This window comes from Dama dama, chromosome 22, assembly GCF_033118175.1.
Source record: "Dama dama isolate Ldn47 chromosome 22, ASM3311817v1, whole genome shotgun sequence".
NCBI classification, from domain to species: domain Eukaryota; kingdom Metazoa; phylum Chordata; class Mammalia; order Artiodactyla; family Cervidae; genus Dama; species Dama dama.
The window spans coordinates 62,248,504-62,274,278 of record NC_083702.1 but is presented as its reverse complement, the minus strand read 5'-3'; positions in this window follow the sequence as shown (position 1 = coordinate 62,274,278).

Genomic DNA, 25,775 nt, shown 5'->3' with positions numbered 1-25,775 from the left:
AAATATATGAAGAGCTTCAAAAAGTGTGAAAAATATGAAGAGCTTCAAAAGGTGTGAAATACATGAGGAGCATGAAACGGTCTGAAAAATAGCAGGAGCCTAAAGCGGTGTTGAAAAACATGAAGAACCTGAAAAGGTGTGAAAAATATGAAGAGCTTCAAAAGGTGTGAAAAATATGAGGAGCATGAAACGGTCTGAAAAATAGGAGAAGCATGAAGTGGTGTTGAAAAACATGAAGAGCCTTAAAACGTGTGAAAAATATGAAGAGCTTCAAAAGGTGTGAAAAATATGAAGAGCTTCAAAAGGTGTCAAAAATGAGATGAGCATGAAACGGTCTGAAAAATAGGAGGAGCATGAAGCGGTGTTCAAAAACATGAAGAGACTGAAAAAGTGTGAAAAATATGAAAAGGTTCAAAATGTGTCAAAAATATGAGGAGCATGAAACGGTCTGAAAAATAGGAGGATCATGAAACGGTCTTCAAAACATGAAGAACCTGAAAAGGTGTGAAAAATATGAAGAGCTTTTAAAGGTGTCAAAAATATGAGGAGCATGAAACGGTCAGAAAAAGAGGAGGAGCATGAAACCGTGTTCAAAAACATGAAGAGCCTGAAAAGTTCTGAAAAATATGAACAGCTTCAAAAGGTGTGAAAAATATGAAGAGCTTCAAAAGGTGTCAAAAATGAGATGAGCATGAAACGGTCTGAAAAATCGGAGGAGCATGAAGTGGGGTTGAAAATCATGAAGAGCCTGAAAAGGTGTGTAAAATATGAAGAGCTTCAAAAGGAGTGAAAGACTTGAGGAGCATGAAACCGTCTGAATTATAGGAGGAGCATGAAACGGTGTTGAAAAACATGAAGAGCCTCAAAAGGTGTGAAAAATATGAAGAGCTCAAAAGGTGTCAAAAATATGAAGAGCTTCAAAAAGTGTGACAAATGAGATGAGCATGAAATGGTGTGAAAAAGGAGGAGCATGAAGTGGTGTTGAAAAACATGAAGAGCCTGAAAAGGTGTAAAATATATGAAGAGATTCAAAAGGTGTCAAAAATATGAGGAGCTTGAAATGGTCTGAAAAATTGGAGGATCATGAAGCGGTGTTGAAAAACATGAAGAGCCTGAAAAGTTGTGAAAAATATGAAGAGCTTCAAAAGGTGTGAAAAATATGAAGAGCTTCCTGAGATGTCAAAAATGAGATGAGCATGAAACGGTCTGAAAAATAGGAGGATCAAGAAGCGGTGTTGAAAAACATGAAGAGCCTGAAAAGGTGTGAAAAATTTGAAGAGCTTCCAAAGGTGTAAAAATATGAGGAGCATGAAACGTTCTGAAAAATAGGAGGAGCATGAAACCGTGTTCAAAAATATGAAGAGTCTGAAAAGGTCTGAAAAATATGAAGAGCTTCAAAGGTGTGAAATACATGAGGAGCATAAAACGGTTTGAAAAATAGGAGGATCATGAAGCGGTGTTGAAAAATATGAAGAGCCTGAAAACGTGTGAAAAATATGAAGAGCTGCAAAAAGTGTCAAGAATGAGATGAGCATGAAATGGTGTGAAAAATAGGAGGAGCATGAAGTGGTGTAGAAAAACATGAAGAGCCTGAAAAGTTGTGAAAAATATGAATAGCTTCAAAAGGAGTCAAAAATAAGAGGAGCATGAAACAGTCTGAAAAATAGGAGGAGCATGATGCGGTGTAGAAAAACATGAAGAGCCTAAAAAGGTGTGAAAAATATGAACAGCTTGAAAAGGTGTGAAAAATATGAAGACATTCAAAGGTGTCAAAATTATGAGGAGCAAGAAACTGTCTGAAAATAGGAGGAGCATGAAACGGTGTTGAAAAACATGAAGAGCCTTAAAAGGTGTGAAAAATATGAAGAGCTACAGAAGGTGTCAAAAATATGAGGAGCATGAAACGGTATGAAAAATAGGAGGATCAAGAAGCGGTGTTCAAAAACATGAAGAGCCTGAAAAGGTGTTAAAAATATGAAGAGATTCAAAAGTTGTCAAAAATATGAGAAGCATGAAACGATCTGAAAAATAGGAGGAGCATGAAGTGGTGTTCACAAACATGCCGAGCCAGAAAAAGTGTGAAAAATATGAAGAGCTTCAAAAGGTGTCAAAAATGAGATGAGCATGAAAAGGTCTGAGAAATAGGAGAAGCATGAAGTGGTGTTGAAAAACATGAAGAGCTTGAAAAAGTGTGAAATATATGAAGAGCTTCAAAAGGTGTGAAAAATATGAAGAGCTTCAAAATGTGTCAAAAATATGAGGAGCATGAAACGGTCTGAAAAATAGGAGGAGCATTGTAACATTGTTGAAAAAATTGAAGAGCCTGAAAAGGTGTGAAAAATATGAAGAGCTTCAAAAAGTGTCAAAAATATGAGGAGCATGAAACGGTCTGAAAAATAGGAGGAGCATGAAGCGGTGTTCAAAAACATGAAGAGCCTGAAAAGCTGTGAAAAATATGAAGAGCCTCAAGGTTTGAAATACTTGAGGAGCATGAATCGGTCTGAAAAATAGGAGGAGCATGAAGCGGTGTTGAAAAACATGAAGAGCCAGAAAAGGTGTGAAAAATATGAAGAGCTTCAAAAGGTGTCAAAAATATGAGGAGTATGAAACGGTCTGAAAAATAGGAGGAGCATGAAGTGGTGTTGAAATACATGAAGAGCCTGAAAATGTGTGAAAAATATGAAGAGCTTCAAAACGTGTCAAAAATATGAGAAGGATGAAACGGTCTGAAAAATAGGAGCAGCATGAAGCGCTGTTCAAAAACATGAAGAGCCTGAAAAGGTGTGAAAAATATGAAGAGCTTCAAAAGGTGTGAAAAATATGAACACATTCAGAAAGTGTCAAAAATGAGATGAGCATGAAGCGGTCTGAAAAATGGTGGAGCATGAAGTGTTGTTGAAAAACATGAAGAGCCTGAAATCCTGTGAAAAATATGAAGAGCTTCAAAAGGTGTCAAAAATGTGAGGAGCATGAAACGGTCTGAAAAATAGGAGGAGCATGAAACCATGTCAAAAACATGAAGAGCCTGGAAAGGTGTGAAAAATGAAGAGCTTCAAAAGGTGTGAAATACATGAGGAGCATGAAACGGTCTGAAAAATAGGAGGAGCATGAAGTGGTGTTTAAAAACATGAAGAGCCTGAAAAGCTGTGAAAAATATGAAGAGCTTCAAAACGTGTCAAAACTATGAGGAGCATGAAACGGTCTGAAAAAGAGAAGGAGCATGAAGCATTGATGAAAAACATGAGGAGGCTGAAAACGTGTTAAAAATATGAAGAGCTTCAAAAGGTGTGAAATACAAGAGGAGCATGAAACGGTCTGAAAAATAGGAGGATCATGAAGCGGTGTTGAAAAATATGAAGAGCCTGAAAAGGTGTGAAAAATATGAAGAGCTTCAAAAGCTTTCAAAAATATGAGGAGCATGAAACGGTCTGAAAAATAGGAGCAGCATGAAGTGGTGTTGAAAAACATGAAGAGCCTGAAAAGGTGTGAAAAATATGAAGAGCTTCAAAAGTTGTGAAAAATAGGAGGAGCATGAAGCGGTGTTGAAAAACATGAAGAGCCTGAAAAGGTGTGAAAAATACGAAGAGCTTCAAAAGGTGTGAAAAATATGAAGAGCTTCAAAAGGTGTCAAAAATATGAGGAGCATGAAAAGGTCTGAACAATACGAGGAGCATGAAGTGGTGTTGAAAAACATGAAGAGCCTGAAAAGATGTGAAAAATATGAAGAGCTTCAAAATGTGTCAAAAATATGAGGAGCATGAAACGGTCTGAAAAACAGGAGAAGCATGAAGCGTGGTTGAAAAACATGAGGAGCCTGAAAACGTGTGAAAAATATGAAGAACTTCAAAAATATGAAAAATATGAAGAGATTCAAAAGGTGTGAAAAATGTGAAGAGCTTCAAAAGATGTCAAAAATGAGATGAGCATGAAACGGTCTGAAGAAAAGGAGGAGCATGAAGCGGAGTTCACAAAAATGAAGAGCCTGAAAAGGTGGAAAATATATGAAGAGCTTCAAAAGGTGTCAAAAATTTGAGGAGCATGAAACAGTCTGAAAAATAGGAGGAGAATGAATTGGTTTTGAAAAACATGAAGAGCCTGAAAACATGCGAAATATATGAAGCGCTTCAAAAGGTGTGAAATACATGAGGAGCATGAAACAGTTGAAAAATAGGAGGAGCATGAAGCGGTGTTCAAAAACACGAAGAGCTTGAAAGGTGTGAAAAATATGAAGAGCTTTAAAAGGTGTCAAAAATATGAGGAGCATGAAACGTTCAGAAAAATAGGAGGATCATGAAACCTTGTTCAAAAACATGAAGAGCTTGAAAAGGTGTGAAAAATATGAAGAGCCTCAAAAGGTGTGAAATACATGAGGAGCATGAAACGGTCTGAAAAATAAGAGGAGCATGAAGTGGTGTTCAAAAACATGAAGAGCCTGAAAAGGTGTGAGAAATATGAAGAGCTTCAAAAGGTGTCAAAAATATGAGGAGCATGATACCGTCTGCAAAATAGGAGGAGCATGAAGTTGTGTTGAAAAACATGAAGAGCCTGAAAGAGTGTGAAAAATATGAAGAGCTTCAAAAGGTGTCAAATATATGAGGAGTATGAAACGTTCTGAAAAACCGGAGGAGCATGAAGCGGTGTTGAAAAACATGAAGAGCATGAAAAGGTGTGAAAAATTTGAAGAGCTTCAAAAATGTGAAAAATATTAAGAGCTTCAAAAGGTGTGAAATATATGAAGAGCTTCAAACGGTGTGAAAAATATGAACAGCTTCAAAAGGTGTCAAAAATATGAAGAGCATGAAACGGTCTGAAAAATAGGAGGAGCATGAAGTGGTGTTGAAAAACATGAAGAGCCTGAAAATGTGTGAAATATATGAAGAGCTTCAAAAGGTGTGAAAAATATGAAGAGCTTCAAAATTATGAAAAATATGAAGAGCTTCAAAAGGTGATAAAAATGAGATGAGCATGAAACGGTCTGAAAAATAGGAGCAACATGAAACGGTCTGAAAAATAAGAGGAGCATGAAATGGTGTTGAAAAACAGGAAGAGCCTGAAAATGTGAGAAAAATATGAAGAGCTTCAAAAGGTTTCAAAAATATGAGGAGCATGAAACTTTCTGAAAAATAGGAGGAGCATGAACCGTCATTGAAAAACATGAAGAGCCTGAAAGGGTGTGAGAAATATGAAGAGCTTCAAAAGCTGTGAAAAATATGAAGAGCTTGAAAGGTATCAAAATTGAGATGAGCATGAAAAGGTCTGAAAAATAGGAGAAGCATGAAGCTTTGTTCAAAAAGATAAAGAGCCTGAAAAGGTGTGAAAAATATGAAGAGCTTCAAAGGGTGTGAAATATATGAGGAGCATTAAACGGCTTGAAAAACAGGAAGAGCTTGAAGCTGGGCTCAAACACATGAAGAGCGTGAAAAGGTGTGAAAAATATGAAGAGCTTCAAAATGGGTGAAAAATATGAATAGCATGATATTGTCTGAGAAATCGGAGGAGCATGAAACTTTGATCAAAAACATGAAGAGCCTGAAAAGGTGTGAAATATATGAAGAGCTTCAAAAGGTGTCAAAAATATGAGGAGCTTGATACGGTCTGAAAAATAGGAGGAGCATTAAGCTGTGTTGAAAATCATAACGAGCCTGAAAAGGTGTGAAAAATATGAAGAGCTTCAAAAATGTGAAAAATATGAAGAGCTTCAAAAGGTGTCAAAAATTAGATGAGCATGAAACGGTCGGAAATAGGAGGAGCATGAAGCGGTGTTCAAAGACATGAAGAGCCTGAAAAGGTGTGAAAAATATGAAGGGGTTCAAAAGGTGTCAAAAATTAGATGAGCATGAAACGGTCTGAAAAATAGGAGGAGCATTAAACGGTGTGGAAAAACATGAAGAGCCTGAAAAGTTGTGGAATATTAGGAAGAGCTTCAAAACGTGTGAAAAATATGAGGAGCATGAAACGGTCTGAAAAATAGGAGGAGCATGAATCGGTGTTCAAAAATATGAAGAGCCTGAAAAGGTGTAAAAAATATGAAGCTTCAAAAGGTGTCAAAAATATGAGAAGCATGAAACGGTCTGAAAAAAAGGAGAAGCATGAAACGGTGTTAAAAACATGAAGAGCCTGAAAAAGTGTGAAAAATATAAAGAGCTTCAAAAGCTGTGAAAAATATAAAGATCTCAAAAGGTGTCAAAAATGAGATGAGCATGAAACGGTCTGAAAAATAGGAGGAGCACGAAGTGGTGTTGAAAAACATGAAGAGCCTGAAAGGTGTGAAATATATGAAGAGCTTCAAAAAGTGTCAAAAATATTAGGAGCATGAAACGGTCTGAAAAATAGGAGGAACATGAAGCGGTGTTGAAAAATATGAAGAGCCTGAAAAGGTGTGAAAAATATGAACAGCTTAAAAAGGTGTCAAAAATATTAGGAGCAGGAAACGGTGTGAAAAATAGGAGGAGCATGTAACGGTGTTGAAAACATGAAGAGTCTGAAAACGTGTCAAAAATATGAAGAGCTTCAAAAGGTGTCAAAAATATTAGGAGCATGAAACGGTCTGAAAAATAGGAGGAGCATGAAACGGTGTTGAAAAACATGAAGAGTCTGAAAACGTGTCAAAAATATGAAGAGCTTCAAAAAGTGTCAAAAATATTAGGAGCATGAAACGGTCTGAAAAATAGGAGGAGCACGAAGTGGTGTTGAAAAACATGAAGAGCCTGAAAAGGTGTGAAATATATGAAGAGCTTCAAAAAGTGTCAAAAATATTAGGAGCATGAAACGGTCTGAAAAATAGGAGGAACATGAAGCGGTGTTGAAAAACATGAAGAGCCTGAAAAGGTGTGAAAAATATGAACAGCTTAAAAAGGTGTCAAAAATATTAGGAGCATGAAACGGTCTGAAAAATATGAGGAGCATGAAACGGTCTGAAAAATAGGAGGAGCATGAAACAGTGTTGAAAAACATGAAGAGCCTGAAAAGCTGTGAAAAATATGAAGAGCTTCAAAAGGTGTCAAATATATGAGGAGCTTGAAACGGTCTAAAAAATAAGAGTAACATGAAACGGTCTGATAAATAGGAGGAGCATGAAGCGGTGTTCAAAAATATGAAGAGCCTGAAAAGGTGTGAAAAATATGAAGAGCTTCAAAAGGTGTGAATAATGAGTGGAGCATGAAACGGTCTGTAAAATAGGAGGAGCATGAAGCGGTGTTGAAAAACATGAAGAGCCTGAAAAGGTGTGAAAAATATGAAGAGCTTCAAAACCTGTCAAAAATATGAGGAGCCTGAAACAGTCTCAAAAATAGGAAGAGCATGAAACGGTCTGAAACATAGGAGGATCATGAAGCGGTGTTGAAAATCGTGAAGAGCCTGAAAAGGTGTGAAAAATGTGAAGAGCTTCAACAGGTGTCAAAAACATGAGGAGAATGAAACGGTCTGAAAAATAGGAGGAGCTTGAAGCTGTGTTCAAAAGTATGAAGAGCCAGAAAAGGTGTGAAAAATATGAAGAGCTTCAAACAGTGTCAAAAATATGAGGAGCAAGTAACGGTCTGAAAAATAGGAGGAGCATGAAGTGGAGCTGAAAAACATGAAGAGCCTGAAAAGGTGTGCAAAATATGAAGAGCTTCAAAAGGTATTAAAAATGAGATGAGCATGTAACGGTCTGAAAAATAAGAGGAGCATGAACTGGTGCTGAAAAACATGAAGAGCCTGAAAAGGTTTGAAAAATATGAAGACCTTCAAAAGGTGTGAAAAATATGAGGAGCATGAAACGGTCTGAAAAATAGGAGGAGCATGAACTGGTGCTGAAAAACATGAAAGCCTGAAAAGGTTTGAAAAATATGAAGAGCTTCAAAAGGTGTGAAAAATATGAGGAGCATGAAACGGTCTGAAAAATAGGAGGAGCATGAACTGGTGCTGAAAAACATGAAGATCCTGAAAAGCTGTGCAAAATATGAAGAGCTTCAAAAGGTGTCAAGAATATGAGGAGCATGAAACGGTCTGAAAAATAGGAGGAGCATGAACTGGTGCTGAAAAACATGAAAGCCTGAAAAGGTTTGAAAAATATGAAGAGCTTCAAAAGGTGTGAAAAATATGAGGAGCATGAATCGGTCTGAAAAATAGGAGAAGCATGAAGCGGTGTTCAAAAACATGAAGAGCCTGAAGAGGTGTGAAAAATATGAAGAGCTTCAAAAGGTGTCAAAATTAGATGAGCATGAAACGGTCTGAAAAAAAGGAGGAGCATGAAGCGGTGTTCAAAATCATGAAGTGCCTGAAAAGGTGTGAGAAATATGAAGAGCTTCAAAGGATGTGAAATATATGAGGAGCATGAAACGGCTTGAAAAATAGGAAGAGCATGAAGCTGGGCTCAAACACATGAAGAGCCTGAAAAGGTGTGAAAAATATGAAGAGCTTCAAAAGGTGTCAATATTATGAGGAGCAGGAAACGGTCTGAAAAATAGGAGGAGCATGAAGTGGTGTTGAAAAATAGGAAGAGCCTGAAAAGGTGTGAAATATATGAAGAGCTTCAAAATGTGTCAAAATATTAGGAGCATGAAACGGTTTGAAAAATATGAGGAGCATGAAGCGGTGTTCAAAAACATGAAGAGCCTGAAAAGGTGTGAAAAATATGAAAAGCCTAAAAACCTGTCAAAATTATGAAGAGCATGAAACGGTCTGAAAAATAGCAGGAGCATGAAGCGGTGTTGAAAAACATGAAGAGTCTGAAAACGTGTGAAAATACGAAGAACTTCAAAAATATGAAAAATATGAAGAGCTTGAAAAGGTGTGAAAAATATGAAGAGCTTCAAAAGGTGTAAAAATGAGATGAGCATGAAACGGTCTGAAAAATAGGAGGAGCATGAAGTGGTGTTGAAAAAATGAAAAGCCTGAAAAGGTGTGAAATATATGAAGAGCTTCAAAAGGTGTAAAAATATGAGGAGAATGAAACGGTCTGCAAAATAGGAAGAGCATGAAATGGAGTTCAAAAACATGAAGAGCATGAAAAGGTGTGAAATATATGAAGAGCTTCAAAATGTGTCAAAATATTAGGAGCATGATACTGTCTGAAAAATAGGAGAAGCATGCAGTGGTGTTCAAAAACATGAAGAGCCTGAAAAATTGTGAAAAATACGCATAGCTTCAAAGGGTGTCAAAAATTAGATGAGCATGAAACGGTCTGAAAAATTGGAGGAGCAAGAAGTAGTGTTGAAAAATATGAAGAGCCTGAAAAGGTGTGAAAAATATGAAGAGCTACAAAATGTGTGAAATACATGAGGAGCATGAAACTCTCTGAAAAATAGGAGGAGCATGAAGTGGTGTTGAAAAACATGAAGAGCCTGAAATGGTGTGAAATATACGAAGACCTTCATAACGTGTGAAAAATATGAGGAGCTTCAAAAAGTGTCAAAATTATGAGGAGCATGAAACGGTCTGAAAAATAGGAGGAGCATGAAGCGGTGTTGAAAAATACGAGGAGCATGAAGAGGTGTTGAAAAAAATGAAGAGCCTGAAAAGGTGTGAAAAATATGAAGAGCTTCTAAAGGTGTCAAAAATATGAGGAGCATGAAAAGGTCTGAAAAATAGGAGGAGCATGAAGTGGTGTTGAAAAACATGAAGAGCCTGAAAAGTGTGAAAAATATGAAGAGCTTCATAAGGTGTCAAAAATATGAGGAGCATGAAACGGTCTGAAAAAGAGGAGGAGCATGAAGCGGTGTTCAAAACATGAAGAGCCTGAAAATGTGTGAAAAATATGAAGAGCTTCAAAAGGTGTCAAAAATATGAGGAACATGAAACGGTCTGAAAAATAGAAGGAGCATGAAATGCTGATCAAAAACATGAAGAGACTGAAAAGATGTGAAACATATGAAGAGCTTCAAAAGATGTGAAATACATGAGGAGCATGAAACGGTCTGATAAATAAGAGGAGCATGAAGCGGTGTTCAAAAACATGAAGAGCCTGAAAAGGTGTGAGAAATATGAAGAACTTCAAAAGTGTGAAAAATATGAAGAGCTTCAAAAGGTGTCAAAATTATGAGGAGCATGAAACGGTCTGAAAAAAAGGAGGAGCATGAAGTGGTGTTGAAAAACATGAAGATGCTGAAATGGTGTGAAATATATGAAGAGCTTCAAAATGTGTGAAACATCTGAGGAGATTCAAAAAGTGTCAAAAATATGAGGAGCATGAAATGGTCTGAAAAATAGGAGGAGCATGAAGCGGTGTTCAAAAACATGAAGAGCCTGAAAAGGTGTGGAAAATATGAAGAGCTTCAAAATGTGTCAAAAATATGAGGAGTATGAAACGGTCTTATAAATACGAGGAGCATGAAAAGGTGTTGAAAAAAATGAAGAGCCTGAAAAGGTTTGAAAAATATGAAGAGCTTCAAAAGGTGTCAAAAATATGAGGAGCATGAAACGGTCTGAAATATAAAGGAGCATGAAACGCTGATCAAATACATGAAGAGTCTGAAAAGGTGTGAAAAATATAAAGAGCTTCAAAAGCTGTCAAGTATATGAGTAGCATGAAACGGTCTGAAAAATAGGAGGAGCATGAAGCGGTGTTCAAAAACATGAAGAGCCTTAAAAGGTGTGAAAAATATGAAGAATTTTAAAAGGTGTCAAAAATATGAGGAGCATGAAACGTTCTGAAAAAGAGGAGGATCATGAAACGGTGTTCAAAAACATGAAGAGCATGAGAAGTTGTGAAAAATATGAAGAGCTTCAAAAGCTGTCAAAAATATGAAGAGCTTCAAAAGGTGTGAAAAATATGAAGAGCTTCAAAAGGTGTCAAAAATGAAATGAGCATGAAACGGTCTGAAAAATCGGAGGAGCATGAAGCGGTGTTGAAAATCATGAAGAGCCTGAAACGGTGTGAAAAATATGAAGAGCTTCAAAAGGTGTCAAAAATATGAAGAGCTTCAAAAGGTGTCAAAAATATGACGAGGATGAAACGGTCTGAGAAATAGGAGGAGCAAGAAGCGGTATTCAAAAACATGAAGAGCCTGAAAAGGTGTGAAAAATATGAAGAGCTTCAAAAGGTGTGAAAAATATGAAGAGCTTCAAAAGTTGTCAAAAATGAGATGTGCATGAAACGGACTGAAAAATAGGAGGAGCATGAAGTGATGTTGAAAAACATGAAGAGCCTGAAAATGTGTGAAATATATGAAGAGCTTCAAAAGGTGTCAAAAATATGAGGAGCATGAAACGGTCTGAAAAGTAGGAGGAGCATGAAGCTCTGTTGAGAAACATGAAGAGCCTGAAAATGTGTGAAAAATATGAAGAGCTTCAAAAGGTGTCAAAAATATGAGGAGCATGAAAATTCTGAAAAGTAGGAGGAGCATGAAGTGGTTGTGAAAAAGTTCAAGAGCCTGAAAAGGTGTGCAAAATATGAAGAGCTTCAAAAGTTGTGAAATTCATGAGGAGATGAAACGGTCTGAAAAAGAGGAGGGGCATGAAGCGGTGTTCAAAAACATGCAGAGACTGAAAAGGGGTGAAAAATATGAAGAGCTTCAAAAGGTGTGAAAAATATGAGGAGCATGCAACGGTCTGAAAAATAGAAGGAGCATGAACCGGTGTTCAAAAATATGAAGAGCCTGAAAAGCTGATAAAAATATGAAGAGCTTCAAAAGGTGTCAAAAATATGAGGAGCATGAAACGGTCTGAAAAATAGGAGGAGCATTAAGCAGTGTTGAAAAACATGAAGAGCCTGAAAAGATGTGAAAAATATGAAGAGCTTCAAAAATGTGAAAAATATGGAGAGCTTCAAAAGGTGTGAAAAATACGAAGAGCTTCAAAAGGTGTGAAATACATGAGGAGCATGAAACGGTCTGAAAAATAGGAGGAGCATGAAACGGTGTTCAAAAACATGAAGAGCCTGAAAAGGTGTGAAGGATATGAAGAGCTTCAAAACGTGTCAAAAATATGAGGAGCATGAAACGGACTGAAAAATAGGAGGAGCATGAAGTAGTGTTGAAAAACATGAGGAGCCTGAAAATGTGTGAAAAATATGAAGAGGTTCCAAAGGTGTGAAAAATATGAAGAGCTTCAAAAGGTGTGAAATACATGAGAAGCATGAAACGGTCTGAAAAATAGGAGGAGCATGAAGCGGTGTTCAAAAACATGAAGAGCCTGAAAAGGTGTGAAAAATATGTGGAGCTTCAAAATGTGTCAAAAATATGAAGAGCATGAAATGGTCTGAAAAATAGGAGGAGCATGAAGCGGTGTTGAAAAACATGAAGAGCCTGAAAACGTGTGAAAAATATGAAGAGCTCAAAAGGTGTGAAATATATGAAGAGCTTCAAAAGGTGTCAAAAATATGAGGAGCATGAAACAGTCGGAAAAATAGGATGAAAATGAAACTGTTTTGCAAAAGATGAGGCGCATGAAAATGTTTGAAAAATATGAAGAGCTTCAAAAGGTGCCAAAAATATGAGAAGCATGAAACGGAATGAAAAATAGGAGGAATATGAAGCGGTGTTGAAAAAAATGAAGAGCCTGAAAAGGTGTGAAATATATGAAGAGCTTCAAAAGGTGTCAAAATATGAGAAGCAAGAAACGACTGAAAAATAGGAGGAGGATGAAGCGGTGTTGAAAAACATGAAGAGCCTGAAAAGGTGTGACAAATATGAAGAGCTTCAAAAGGTGTCAAAAATATAAGGAGCAGGAAACGGTCTGAAAATTAAGAGCAGCATAAAATTGCTTTAAAAAACATGAAGAGCCTGAAAAGGTGTGAAAAATATGAAGAGCTTCAAAGGGTGTGAAATACATGAGGAGCACGAAACGGTCTGAAAAATAGGAGGAGCATGAAGCTGGGCTTAAAAACATGAAGTGCCGGAAAAGGTGTGAAAAATATGAAGAGCTTCAAAATGTGTCAAAAATATGAGGAGCATGAAACGGTCTGAAAAATAGGAGGAGCATGAAACGGTGTTCAAAATCATGAAGAGCCTGTAAAAGTATGAAAAACATGAAGAGACTGAAAAGTTGTGAAAATTATGAGGAGCTTCAAAAGGGGTCAAAAATATGAGGAGCATCAAACGGTCTGAAAAATAGGAGGAACATGAAACGGTGTTCAAAAACATGAAGAGTCTGAAAAAGTGTGAAAAATATGAAGAGCTTGAAAAGATGTGAAATACATGAGGAGCATTAAACGGTCTGAAAAATCGGAGCAGAATGAAACGGTGTTCAAAAACATGAAGAGCCTGAAAAGCTGTGAAAAATATGAAGCGCTTCAAAAGATGTGAAATACATGAGGAGCATTAAACGGTGTGAAAAATAGGAAGAGCATGAAACGGTGTTCAAAAACATGAAGAGCCTGAAAAGGTGTGTAAAATATGAAGAGCTTCTAAGGTGTCAAAAATATGAGGAGAATGAAACGGTCGGAAATATAGGAGGAGCATGAAGTGGTGTAGAAAAACATGAAGAGCCTGAAAAGTGTGAAAAATATGAAGATCTTCAAAAGGTGTCAAAAATATGATGAGCAAGAAACAGTCTGAGACACAGGAAAATCATGAAGCGGTGTTGAAAAACATGAAGATCCTGAAAAGCTGTGAAAAATAGGAAGCGCTTCAAAAGATGTGAAATACATGAGGAGCATTAAATGGTCTGAAAAATAGGAGGGGCATGAAACGGTGTTCAAAAACATGAAGAGCCGGAAAACGTGTCAAAAATATGAAGAGCTTCAAAATGTGTGAAAAATATGAAGAGCTTCAAAGGTGTAAAAAATATGAAGAGCTTCAAAAGGTGTCAAAAATGAGATGAGCATGAAACGGTCTGAAAAATAGGAGGAGCATGAAGCAGTGTTGAAAAACATGAAGAGCCTAAAAAGGTGTGAAAAATATGAAGAGTTTATAAAGGTGTGAAAAAATGAGGAGCATTAAACGGTCTGAAAAATAGGAGGAGAATGAAACGGTGTTCAAAAACATGAAGAGCCTGTAAAGCTGTGAAAAATATGAAGAGCTTCAAAAGGTGTCAAAAATATGAGGAGCATGAAACGGTCTGAAAAATAGGAGGAGCATGAAGCGGTGATCAAAAACATGAAGAGCCTGAAAAGGTGTGAAAAATATGAAGAGCTTCAAAAGGTGTCAAAAATATGAGGAGCATGAAACGGTCTGAAAAATAGGAGGAGCATAAAACGGTGATCAAAAGCATGAAGAGCCTGAAAAGGTGTGAAAAATATGAAGAGCTTCAAAAGGTGTGAAATACATGAGGACTTTGGAACGGGCTGAAAAATAGGAGAAGCATGAAGTGGTGTGGAAAAATTTGAAGAGCCTGAAAAGGTGTGAAATAAATGAAGAGCTTCAAAATGTGTGAAATATATGAGGAGCATGAAACGGGCTGAAAAATAGGAGAAGCATGAAGTGGTGTGAAAAACATGAAGAGCCTGAAAAGGTGTGAAAAATATGAAGAGCTTCAAAAGGTGTGAAATACATGAGGAGCATGAAACTCTCTGAAAAATAGGAGGAGCATGAAGTGGTGTTCAAAAACATGAAGAGCCTGAAAAGATGTGAAAAATATGAAGAGCTTCAAAAGGTGTGAAAAATATGAATAGCATGATACTGTCTGAAAAATAGGAGAAGCATGCAGTGGTGTTCAAAACCATGAAGAGCCTGAAAAGTTGTGAAAAATACGCATAGCTTCAAAAGGTGTCTAAAATTAGATGAGCATGAAACGGTCTGAAAAAATGGAGGAGCAAGAAGTAGTGTTGAAAAATATGAAGAGCCTGAAAATGTGTGAAAAATATGAAGAGCTTCAAAAGGTGTGAAATACATGAGGAGCATGAAACTCTCTGAAAAATAGGAGGAGCATGAAGTGGTGTTGAAAAACATGAAGAGCCTGAAATGGTGTGAAATATATGAAGACCTTCATAACGTGGGAAAAATATGAGGAGCTTCAAAAAGTGTCAAAATTATGAGGAGCAGGAAACGTTCTGAAAAATAGGAGGAGCATGAAGCGGAGTTGAAAAATACGAGGAGCATGAGGAGGTGTTAAAAAAAATGAAGAGCCTGCAAAGGTGTGAAAAATATGAAGAGCTTCTAAAGGTGTCAAAAATATGAGGAGCATGAAAAGGTCTGAAAAATAGGAGGAGCATGAAGTGGTGTTGAAAAACATGAAGAGCCTGAAAAGTGTGTAAAATATGAAGAGCTTCATAAGGTATCAAAAATATGAGGAGCATGAAACGGTCTGAAAAAGAGGAGGAGCATGAAGCGGTGTTCAAAACATGAAGAGCCTGAAAATGTGTGAAAAATATGAAGAGCTTCAAAAGGTGTCAAAAAAATGAGGAACATGAAACGGTCTGAAAAATAGAAGGAACATGAAATGCTGATCAAAAACATGAAGAGACTGAAAAGGTGTGAAAAATATGAAGAGCTTCAAAAGGTGTGAAATACATGAGGAGCATGAAACAGTCTGAAAAATAGGAGAAGCATGAAGTGGTGTGGAAAAAGATGAAGAGCCTGAAAAAGTGTGAAAAATATGAAGAGCTTCAAAAGATGTGAAATACATGAGGAGCATGAAACGGTCTGAAAAATAGGAGGAGCATGAAGCGGTGTTCAAAAACATGAAGAGCCTGAAAAGGTGTGAGAAATATGAAGAACTTCAAAAATGTGAAAAATATGAAGAGCTTCAAAAGGTGTCAAAAAGTAGATGAGCATGAAACGGTCTGAAAAATAGGAGGAGTATGAAGTGGTGTTGAAAAACATGAAGAGCCTGAAAAGCTGTGAAAAATATGAAGAGCTTCAAAAGTGTGAAAATATGAAGAGCCTCAAAAGGTGTCAAAATTATGAGGAGCATGAAACGGTCTGAAAAAAAAGGAGGAGCATGAAGTGGTGTTGAAAAACATGAAGATGCTGAAATGGTGTGAAATATATGAAGAGCTTCAAAATGTGTGAAACATTTGAGGAGCTTCAAAAAGTGTCCAAAATATGAGGAGCATGAAATGGTCTGAAAAATAGGAGGAGCATGAAGCGGTGTTCAAAAACATGAAGAGCCTGAAAAGTTGTGACAAATATGAAGAGCTTCAAAAGGTGTCAAAAATATGAGGAGCAGGAAACGGTCTGAAAATTAAGAGCAGCATAAAATTGTGTTAAAAAACATGAAGAGCATGAAAAGGTGTGAAAAATATGAAGAGCTTCAAAGGGTGTGAAATACATGAGGAGCATGAAACGGTCTGAAAAATAGGAGGAGCATGAAGCTGGGCTTAAAAACATGAAGAGCCGGAAAAGGTGTGAAAAATATGAAGAGCTTCAAAATGTGTCAAAAATATGAGGAGCATGAAACGGTCTGAAAAATAGGAGGAGCATGAAACGGTGTTCAAAAACATGAAGAGCCTGAAAAGGTGTGAAAAATATGAAGAGCTTCAAAAGGTATGAAAAATATGAGGAGCATGCAAACGTCTGAAAAATAGGAGGAGCATGAACCGGTGTTCAAAAATATGAAGAGCCTGAAAAGGTGTGAAAAATATGAAGAGCTTCAAAAGGTGTCAAAAATATGAGGAGCATGAAACGGTCTGTAAAATAGGAGGAGCATAAAGCAGTGTTGAAAAACATGAAGAGCCTGAAAAGGTGTGAAAAATATGAAGAGCTTCAAAAGGTGTGAAATACATGAGGAGCATGAAACGGTCTGAAACATAGGAGGAGCATGAAGCGGTGTTGAAAAACATGAAGAGCCTGAAAACGTGTGAAAAATATGAAGAGCTTCAAAAACGTGAAAAATATGAAGAGCTTCAAAAGGTGTGAAAAATACGAAGAGCTTCAAATGTGTCAAAAATGAGATGAACAAGAAACGGTCTGAAACATAGGAGGAGCATGAAGCTTTGTTCAAAAAGATGAAGAGCCTGAAAAGGTGTGAAAAATATGAAAAGCTTCAAAAGTTGTGAAAAATATGAAGAGTTTGAAAAGGTGTCAAAAATATGAGGAGCATGAAACGGTCTGAAAAATAGGAGGAGCATGAAGCGGTGTTCAAAAACATGAAGAGCCTGAAAAGGTGTGAAAAATATGTGGAGCTTCAAAAGCTGTCAAAAATATGAGGAGCATGAAACGGTCTGAAAAATAGGAGGAGCATGAAGCGGTGTTCAAAAACATGAAGAGCTTGAATAGGTGTGAGAAATATGAAGAGCTTCCAAAGGTGTCAATAATATGAGGAGCATGAAACGGTCTGAAAAATAGGAGGAGGATGAAGCGGTGTTCAAAAACATGAAGAGCCTGAAAAGATGTGGAAAATAGGAAGAGATTTAAAATGTGTGAAAAATATGAGGAGCATGAAACGTTCTGAAAAATAGGAGGAGCATGAAGCGGTGTTCAAAAACATGAAGAGACTGAAAAGGTGTGAAAAATATGAAGACTCTCAAAAAATATCAAAAATATGAGGAGTATGAAACGGTCTGAAAAATAGGAGGAGCATGAAGCGGTGTTGAAAAACATGAAAGCCTGAAAATAAGTGAAAAATATGAAGAGCTTCAAAAATGTGAAAAATATGAAGAACTTCAAAAGGTGTGAAAAATATGAAGAGCTTCAAAAGGTGTCATAAATGAGATGAGCATGAAACTGTCTGAAAAATGGGAGGAGCATAAAACGGTGTTGCAAATCATGAAGAGCCTGTAAAGGTGTGAAAAATATGAAGAGCTTCAAAAAATGTGAAAAACATGAAGAGCTTCAAAAGGTGTCAAAATGAGATGAGCATGAAATGGTCTGAACAATAGGAGGAGCATGAAGCGGTGTTGAAAAACATGAAGAGCCTGAAGAGGTGTGAAATATATGAAGAGCTTCAAAAGGTGTCAAAATTATGAGGAGCATGAAACGGTCTGAAAATAGGAGGAGCATGAAGCGGTGTTCAAAAACTTGAAGAGCCTTAAAAGGTGTGAAAAATATGAAGAGCTTCCAAAGGTTTCAAAAATATGAGGAGCATGAAACGGTCTGAAATATAGGAGGAGCATGAAACGGTGTTCAAAAACATGAAGAGACTGAAAAGGTGTGAAAAATATGAAGAGCTTCAAAAGGTGTGAAAAATATGAGGAGCATGAAACGGTCTGAAAAATAGGAGGAGCAAGAAGCGGTGTTCAAAAACATGAAGAGCCTGAAAAGGTGTGAAAAATATGAAGAGCTTCAAAAGATGTAAAAAATATGAGGAGCATGAAGCGGTGTTGAAAAAAATGAAGAGCATGAAAAGGTGTGAAAAATATGAAGAGCTTCAAAATGTGTGAAAAAAATGAAGAGCTTTCAAAGTTGTTCAAATATGAGATGAGCATGAAACGGTCTGAAAAATAGGAGGAGCATGAAGTGGCTTTGAAAAACATGAAGAGCCTGAAAAGGTGTGAAATATATGAAGAGCTTCAAAAGGTGTCAAAAATATGAGGAGCCCTAAATGGTCTGAAAAATAGGAGGAGCATGAAGCGGTGTAGAAAAACATGAAGAGCCTGAAAAGGTGTGAAAAATATGAAGAGCTTCAAAAGGTGTCAAAAATATGAGGAGCATGAAACGGTCTGAAAAATAGGAGGAGCATGAAGCATTGTAGAAAAACATGAAGAGCCTGAAAATGTGTGAAAAATATGAAGAGCTTCAAAAGGTGTCAAAAATGAGATGAGCATGAAACGGTCTGAAAAGTAGGAGGAGCATGAAGTGGTGTTGACAAACATGAAGAGCCTGAAAACGTGTGAAAAATATGAAGGGCTTCAAAAGGTGTGAAAAATATGAAGAGCTTCCAAAGTTGTCAAAAATATGAGGAGCATGAATCGGTCTCAAAAAATAGGAGAGAGCATGAAGCGGTGTTGAAAAACATGAAGAGCCTGAAAAGGTTTGAAAAATATGAAGAACTTCAGAAGTTGTCAAATCATGAGGAGCATGAAACGGTCTGAAAAATAAGAGGACATTGAAGCAGTGTTGAAAAATATGAAGAGCATGAAAACGTGTGAAAAATATGAAGAGCTTCAAAAGGTGTGAAAAATATGAAAAGCTTCTAAAGGTGTCAAAAATGAGATGGGCATGAAACGGTCTGAAAATTAGGAGGAGCATGAAGCGGTGTTGAAAAACATGAAGAGCGTGAAAAGGTGTGAAAAATATGAAGAGCTTCTAAACGTGTCAAAAATATGAGGAGCATGAAACCTTCTTAAATTTGGAGGAGCAGGAAGCGGTGTTCAAAAATCTAAAGAGCCTGAAAAGGTTTGAAAAATGTGAAGAGCTTGAAAAGGTGTCAAAAATATGAGGGGCATGAAACGGTCTGAAAAATAGGAGGAGCATGAAACGGTGTTCAAATCGTGAAGAGCCTGAAAAGGTGTGAAAAATATGAAAAACTTCAAAAGTTGTCAAAAATATGAGGAGCATGAAGAGATGTTCAAAAACATGAAGAGGGTATTAAGGTGTGAAAAACATGAAGACCTATAAAAGGTTTGAAAAATAGGAGGAGCATGAAGCGGTGTTCAAAAACATGAAGAGCCTGAAAAAGTGTGAAAAATATGAAGAGCTTATAAAATTGTCAAAATATGAGGAGCATGAAACGGTCTGAAAAATACGAGCAGCCTGAAACCGTCTGAAAAATAGGAGGAGCATAAAGCGGTGTTCAAAAACATGAAGGGCCTGAAAACGTGTGAAAAATATGAAGAGCTTCAAAAGGAGTCAAAAATATGCGGAGCCTGAAACGATCTGAAAATTAGGAGGAGCATGAAGCGGTGTTGAAAACCATGAAGAGCCGGAAAAGGTGTGAAAAATGTGAAGAGCTTCAAAAGGTGTCAAAAATATGAGGAGCATGAAACGCTCTGAAATATAGGAGGATCATGAAGCGGTGTTGAAAAACATGAAGAGCCTGAAAAGGTGTGATAAATGTGAAGAGCTTCAAAAGGTGTCAAAAATATGAGGAGCATGAAACGGTCTGAAAAATAGGAGGAGCATGAAACGGTGATCAAAAACATGAAGAGTCTGAAAACGTGTGAAAAATATGAAGAGCTTCAAACGGTGTGAAAAAAATCAGGAGGATGAAACGGTCTGAAAAAGATGAGGAGCATGAAGTGGTCTTCAAAAACATGTACAGCCTGAAAAGGTGTGAAAAATATGAAGAGCTTCAAAAGGTGTGAAATACATGAGTATCATGAAACGGTATAAAAAATATGAGGAGCATGAAGCTGTGTTCAAAATCATGAGAGCCTGAAAAGGTGTGCAAAATATGAAGAGGTTTAAAAGGTGTGAAAAATACGAGGAGCATGAAACGGTCTGAAAAATAGGAGGAGCATGAAACGGTGTTCAAAACATGAAGAGCCTGAAATGGTGTGAAAAATATGAAGAGCCTCAAAACGTGTCAAAAATATGAGGAGGATGAAACGGTCTGAAAAATAGGAGGCGCATGAAGCGATGTTGAAAAACTTGAAGAGCCTGAAAACGTGTAAAATATGAAGAGCTTCAAAACGTGTGAAAAATATGAAGAGCTTCAAAAGGTGTCAAAAAAGAGATGAGCATGAAACGGTCTGAAAAATAGGAGGAGCATGAAACGGTGTTGAAAAACTTGAAGACCCTGAAAAGCTGTGAAAAATATGAAGAGCTTCAAAAGGGGTGAAAAATATGAAGAGATTCCAAAGGTGTCAAAAATATGAGGAGCATGAAAAGGTCAGAAAAAGAGGAGGAGCATGATCGGAGTTGAAAAACATGAAGAGACTGAAAAGGTGTGAAGAATATGAAGAGCTTCAAAAGGTTTGAAAAATAGAAGGAGCATGAAGCGGTTTTCAAAAACATGAAAAGCCTGAAAAGGTGTGAAAAATACGAAGAGCTTCAAAAGGTGTCAAAAATATGACGAGCATGAAAGAGTCTGAAAAATAGGAGCAGCATGAAACGGTGTTCAAAAACATGAAGAGCCTGAAAAGGTGTGAAAAATATGAAGAGCTTCAAAAGGTGTGAAAATAGGAGGAGCATGAAGGGGTGTTCAAAAACATGATAAGCCTGAAAAGGTGTAAAAAACATGAAGAGTTTCAAAAGGTGTCAAAAATGAGATGAGCATGAAACGGTCTGAAAAATAGGAGGATCATGAAGCGGTGTTCAAAAAGATGAAGAGCCTGAAAAGGTGTGAAAAACATGAAGAGTTTCAAAAGGTGTCAAAAATATGAGGAGCATGAAACGGTCTGACAAAGAGGAGGAGCATAAAGTGGTGTTTAAAAACATGAAGGGCCTGAAAAGGTGTGAACAGTATGAAGAGCTTCAAAAGCTGTCAAAAATGATATGAGCATGAAACGGTCTGAAAAATAGGAGGAGCATGAAGCGGTGTTCAAAAACATGAAGAGCCTGAAAAGGTGTGAAAAATATGAAGAGCTTCAAAAGGTGTGAAAAATGAAAGGATCATGAAACGGTCTGAAAAATAGGAGGAGCATGAAGCGGTGTTCAAAAACATGAAGAGCTGAAAAGGTGTGAAAAATATGAAGAGCTTCAAAAGGTGTGAAAAATGAGAGGATCATGAAACGGTCTGAAAAATAGGAGGAGCATGAAGCGGTGTTCAAAAACATGAAGAGCCTGAAAAGGTATGAAAAATATGAAGAGCTTCAAAAAGTGTCAAAAATATGAGGAGCATGAAACGGTCTCAAAAATAGGAGGAGCATGAAGCGGTGTTGAAAAACATGAAGAGCCTGAAAAGGTGTGAAAAATATGAAGAGCTTCCAAAATTGTCAAAAATATGAGGAGCATGAAACGGTTTGAAAAATAGGAGGAGCCTGAAACAGTCGGAAAAAAAGGAGGACATTGAAACGGTGTTGAAAAACATGAAGAGCCCGAAAACGTGTGAAAAATAGGAGGAGCTTCAAAAGGTGTCAAATATATGAGGAGCATGAAACGGTCTGAAAAATAGGAGGAGCAAGAAGCGGCGTGCAAAAACAAGAAGAGCCTGAAAAGGTGTGAAAAATATGAAGAGCTTCAAAAGGTGTGAAAAATGAAAGGAGCATGAAACGGTATGAAAAATAGAAGGAGCATGAAGTGGTGTTGAAAAAAAAGAAGAGCCTGAAAATGTGTGAAAAATATGAAGAGCTTCAAAAGGTGTGAAATACATGAGGAACATTAAACGTTCTGCAAAATAGGAGGAGCATGAAGCGGTGTTGAAAAACATGAAGAGCCTGAAAAGGTGTGAAAAATATGAAGAGCTTCAAAAAGTGTGAAAAATAGGAGGAGCATGAAGCGGTGTTCAAAAACATGAAGAGCCTGAAAAGGTTTGAAAAATATGAAGAGCTTCAAACGGTCTGAAATACATGAGGAGCATGAAACGGTCTGAAAAATAGGAGGAGAATCAAACGGTGTTCAAAAATAAGAAGAGCCTGAAAAGCTGTGAAAAATATGAAGACTTTCAAAAGGTGTCAAAATTATGAGGAGCATGAATCGGTCTGAAAAATAGGAGTAGCATGAAGCGGTGTTCAAAAACAAGAAGATCCTGAAAAGGTGTGAAAAATATAGAGCTTCAAATGGTGTCAAAGATATGAGGAGCATGAAAAGGTCTGAAAAATAGGAGGAGCATGAAACGGTGTTCCAAAACATCAATAGCCTGAAAAGGTGTGAAAAATATGAAGAGCATCAAAAGGTGTGAAAAATATCAGGAGCATGAAACGGTCTGAAAAATAGGAGGAGCGTGAAGCGGTGTTCAAAAACATGAAGAGCCTGAGAACGTGTGAAAAATATGAAGAGCTTCAAAAGGTGTGAAATACATGAGAGAAATGAAACTATCTGAAAAATAGGAGGAGCATGAAGCGGTGTTCAAAAACATGAAGAGCCTGAGAACGTGTGAAAAGTATGAAGACCTTCTAAAGGTGTCAAAAATAAGAGGAAAATGAAACGGTCTGGAAAATAGGAGGAGCATGAAGTGGTGTTGAATATGATGAAGAGCCTGAAAAGGTGTGAAATATATGAGGAGCTTGAAAATGTGTCAAAAATATGAGGAGCATGAAACGATCTGAAAAATAGGAGTTGCATAAAGTGGTGTTGAAAAACATGAAGAGCCTGAAAAGGTGTGAAAAATATGAAGAGCTTCAAAAGGTGTCAAAAATGACATGAGCTTGAAACTGTCTGAAAAATTGGAGGAGCATGAAGCGATGTTGAAAAACATGAAGTCCTGAAAAAGTGTGAAAAATATGAAGAGCTTCAAAAGGTGTTAAATATATGAGGAGCAAGAAACGGTCTCAAAAATAGGAGGAGCATGAAGCGGTGTTCAAAACCATGAAGAGCCTGAAAAGGTGTGAAAAATATGAAGAGGTTCAAAAATGTGAAAATTATGAAGAGCTTCAAAGGTGTCAAATATATGAAGAGCTTCAAACGTTGTCCAAATTATGAGGAGCATGAAACGGTCTGAAAAATAGGAGGAGCAAGAAGCGGCGTGCAAAAACATGAAGAGCCTGAAAAGGTGTAAAAAATATGAAGAGCTTCAAAAGGTGTGAAAAATGAAAGGAGCATGAAACGGTATGAAAAATAGAAGGAGCATGAAGTGGTGTTGAAAAAAAAGAAGAGCCTGAAAATGTGTGAAAAATATGAAGAGCTTCAAAATGTGTGAAAAATATGAGGAGCTTCAAAATGTGTCAAAAATATGAGGAGCATGAAACGGTCTGAAAATTAGGAGGAGCATGAAGCGGGGTTGAAAAACATGAAGAGCCTGAGAACGTGTGAAAAATATGAAGAGCTTCAAAATGTGTGAAAAATATGAGGAGCTTCAAAATGTGTCAAAAATATGAGGAGCATGAAACTGTCTGAAAAATAGGAGGAGCATGAAGCGGTGTTCAAAAACATGAAGAGCCTGAAAAGGTGTGAAAAATATGAAGAGCTTCAAAAGGTGTGAAAAATGAAAGGATCATGAAACGGTCTGAAAAATAGGAGGAGCATGAAGCGGTGTTCAAAAACATGAAGAGCTGAAAAGGTGTGAAAAATATGAAGAGCTTCAAAAGGTGTGAAAAATGAGAGGATCATGAAACGGTCTGAAAAATAGGAGGAGCATGAAGCGGTGTTCAAAAACATGAAGAGCCTGAAAAGGTATGAAAAATATGAAGAGCTTCAAAAAGTGTCAAAAATATGAGGAGCATGAAACGGTCTCAAAAATAGGAGGAGCATGAAGCGGTGTTGAAAAACATGAAGAGCCTGAAAAGGTGTGAAAAATATGAAGAGCTTCCAAAATTGTCAAAAATATGAGGAGCATGAAACGGTTTGAAAAATAGGAGGAGCCTGAAACGATGTGAAAAATAGGAGGAGCATGAAACGGTGTTGAAAAACATGAAGAACTTCAAAAGGTGTCAAAAACATGAGGAGCATGAAACGGTCTGAAATATAGGAGGAGCATGAAACCGTGTTGAAAAACATGAAGAGCATGAAAGGGTGTGAAAAACATGAAGAGCTGCAAAAGGTGTCAAAAATATGAGGAGCATGAAACGGTCAAAAAATAGGAGGAACATGAGACGGCATTGAAAATCAGGAAGAGCATGAAAAGGTGTGAAAAATATGAAGAGCTTCAAAAGGTGTCACATATATGAAGAACATGAAACGGTCTGAAAAATAAGAGGAGCATGAAACAGTCTGAAAAAAAGTAAGAGTATGAAACTGTGTTGAAAAACATGAAGAGCTTCAAAAGGTGTGAAATACATGAGGAGCATGAAACGGTCTGAAAAGTAGGAGGAGCATGAAGCGTTGTTCAAAAACATGAAGAGCCTAAAAAGGTGTGAAAAATATGAAGAACTTCAAAAGGTGTCAAAAATATTAGGAGCATGAAACGGTCTGAAAAATAGGAGCAGCATGAAGTGGTGTTGAAAAACATGAAGAGCCTGAAAAGGTGTGAAAAATATGAAGAGCTTCAAAAGTTGTCAAAAATATTAGGAGCATGAAACGGTCTGAAAAATAGGAGGAGCATGAAGTGGTGTTGAAAAACATGAAGAGCCTGAAAAGGTGTGAAAAATATGAAGAGCTTCAAATCGTCTCAAAAATATCAGTAGCATCAAACGTTCTGAAAAATAGGAGCAGCATGAAACGGTGTTGAAAAACATGGAAAGCGTGAAAATGTGTGAAAAATATGAAGAGCTTCAAAATCTGTAAAAAATAGGAGGAGCATGAAACGGTGTTCAAAAACATGAAGAGCCTGAAAAGGTGTGAAAAATATGAAGAGCTTCAAAAGTTGTCAAAAATATTAAGAGCATGAAACGGTCTGAAAAATAGGAGGAGCATCAAATGGTGTTGAAGAACATGAAGATCCTGAAAAGTTGTGAAAAATATGAAGAGCGTCAAAAGGTGTCAAAATTATGAGGAGCATGAAACGGTCTGACAAATAGGAGGAGCAAGAAGCGGTGTTGAAAAACCCGAAGAGCCTGAAACGGTGTGAAATATATGAAGAGCTTCAAAAGGTGTCAAAAATATGAGAAGCATGAAACAATCTGAAAAATAGGAGGAGCATGAAGTGGTGTTCAAAAACAAGAATTGCCTGAAAAGGTGTGAAAAATATGAAGAGATTCAAAAGGTGTCTAATATTTGAGGAGCATGAAACGGTCTGAAAAATAGGAGGAGCATGAAGCGGTGTTGAAAAACATGAAGAGCCTGAAAAGGTGTGAAATATATGAAGAGCTTCAAAAGGTGTCAAAAAAGTTAGGAGTATGGAACGTTCTTAAAAATTGGAGGAGTATGAAGCGCTGTTGAAAAGCATGAAGAGCCTGAAAGGTTGTGAAATATATACAGAGCTTCAAAAGGTGTCAAAATTATGAGGAGCATGAAAAGGTCTGAAAATTTGGAGGAGCATGAAGCAGTCTTGAAAGACATGAATACCCTGACATGGTGTCAAAAATATGAAGAGCTTCAAAAGATGTCAAAAATATGAGGAGC